Below are 1,007 nucleotides of genomic sequence, written 5' to 3' on the forward strand. Positions count from 1 at the left end.
TTTTTTTTTTTTTTTTTTTAGAGACATGGTCTCACTCACTCTTGGTCAGGCTGATCTGGAACTCCTGAGCTCAGACAATCCACCTGCCTCAGCCTCCCAGAGTGCTAGGATTACAAGCGTGAGCCACTGCGCCTGGCCAATATGTGGAGCTTTAATTTTCACTGTTTCATAGTCCTCGTGTAGATGAATACGGCTCAGTTGTGGATTCATCCTCTTGTAGATGGATATTTAGCTGCTATAACATTTCCTGATTACGGCTCAGGCTGTCTGTTCCTCGCCTTAGCCCATGTGTGCCGGGCTGCGAGATGTGGGAGTGGACTTGCTGGGTGAAAACACCAAATCCACAGCAGTGGTCACGACTGGTGATGGGGACGGCCATAGTGGGTCCTCAGAAGGAATCTGATTGGTCAATGGGTATTGATTTATTCATCATTTCTGTCCTTCCTTGTCCAAAATACATTGTTCACAATTTTAAGACACATGAATCAGCCCAGACACAACGTTTTTCTGGCTTTCCTTTGTTGCCTTTCCTTTCTAAAAGTTTCTCTCAAACAGGCTGTAACAATCAATGCCTGCAAGAAGCAGGTACAATTTAAAATTAGTTTTGGGTAGAGTTAGTGAAACTGTCAATGGAAAACAAAATTTTCTGACTTGAAGTTTTTTCTTAAAAAACTAATAGAAGGACTTTTTCTCTGACTTTACATTTTTTCTTCCTCCCTCAGGTTTTTAAAAAAATTTGTTTTCAGAACATTGACTTATGTAAACAGTCCTTGCCTCTCGGGAAATTCCAGGATATGCCTTATCCATCGGGCCCTGAAAACAAGCAGCTCTGTGAGAAAAGTGATCTGGGTCATTTCAGGCTCTTGTCCTTTGTTATTTTGAGTCAATAAAAGTAGTTAGCGAGGAAGGTGAGTCAGGACCTGGCTTGCTGTATCTTACTTGATTAAAATAATAGAAGATTAATTTGGCTCATTTGATTACTTTTCACCTTGTTATTCTTGCTGGAA

The sequence above is a fragment of the Otolemur garnettii genome, unplaced genomic scaffold (assembly GCF_000181295.1).
Source record: "Otolemur garnettii isolate 467f Iridium unplaced genomic scaffold, OtoGar3 scaffold00136, whole genome shotgun sequence".
NCBI lineage: Eukaryota > Metazoa > Chordata > Mammalia > Primates > Galagidae > Otolemur > Otolemur garnettii.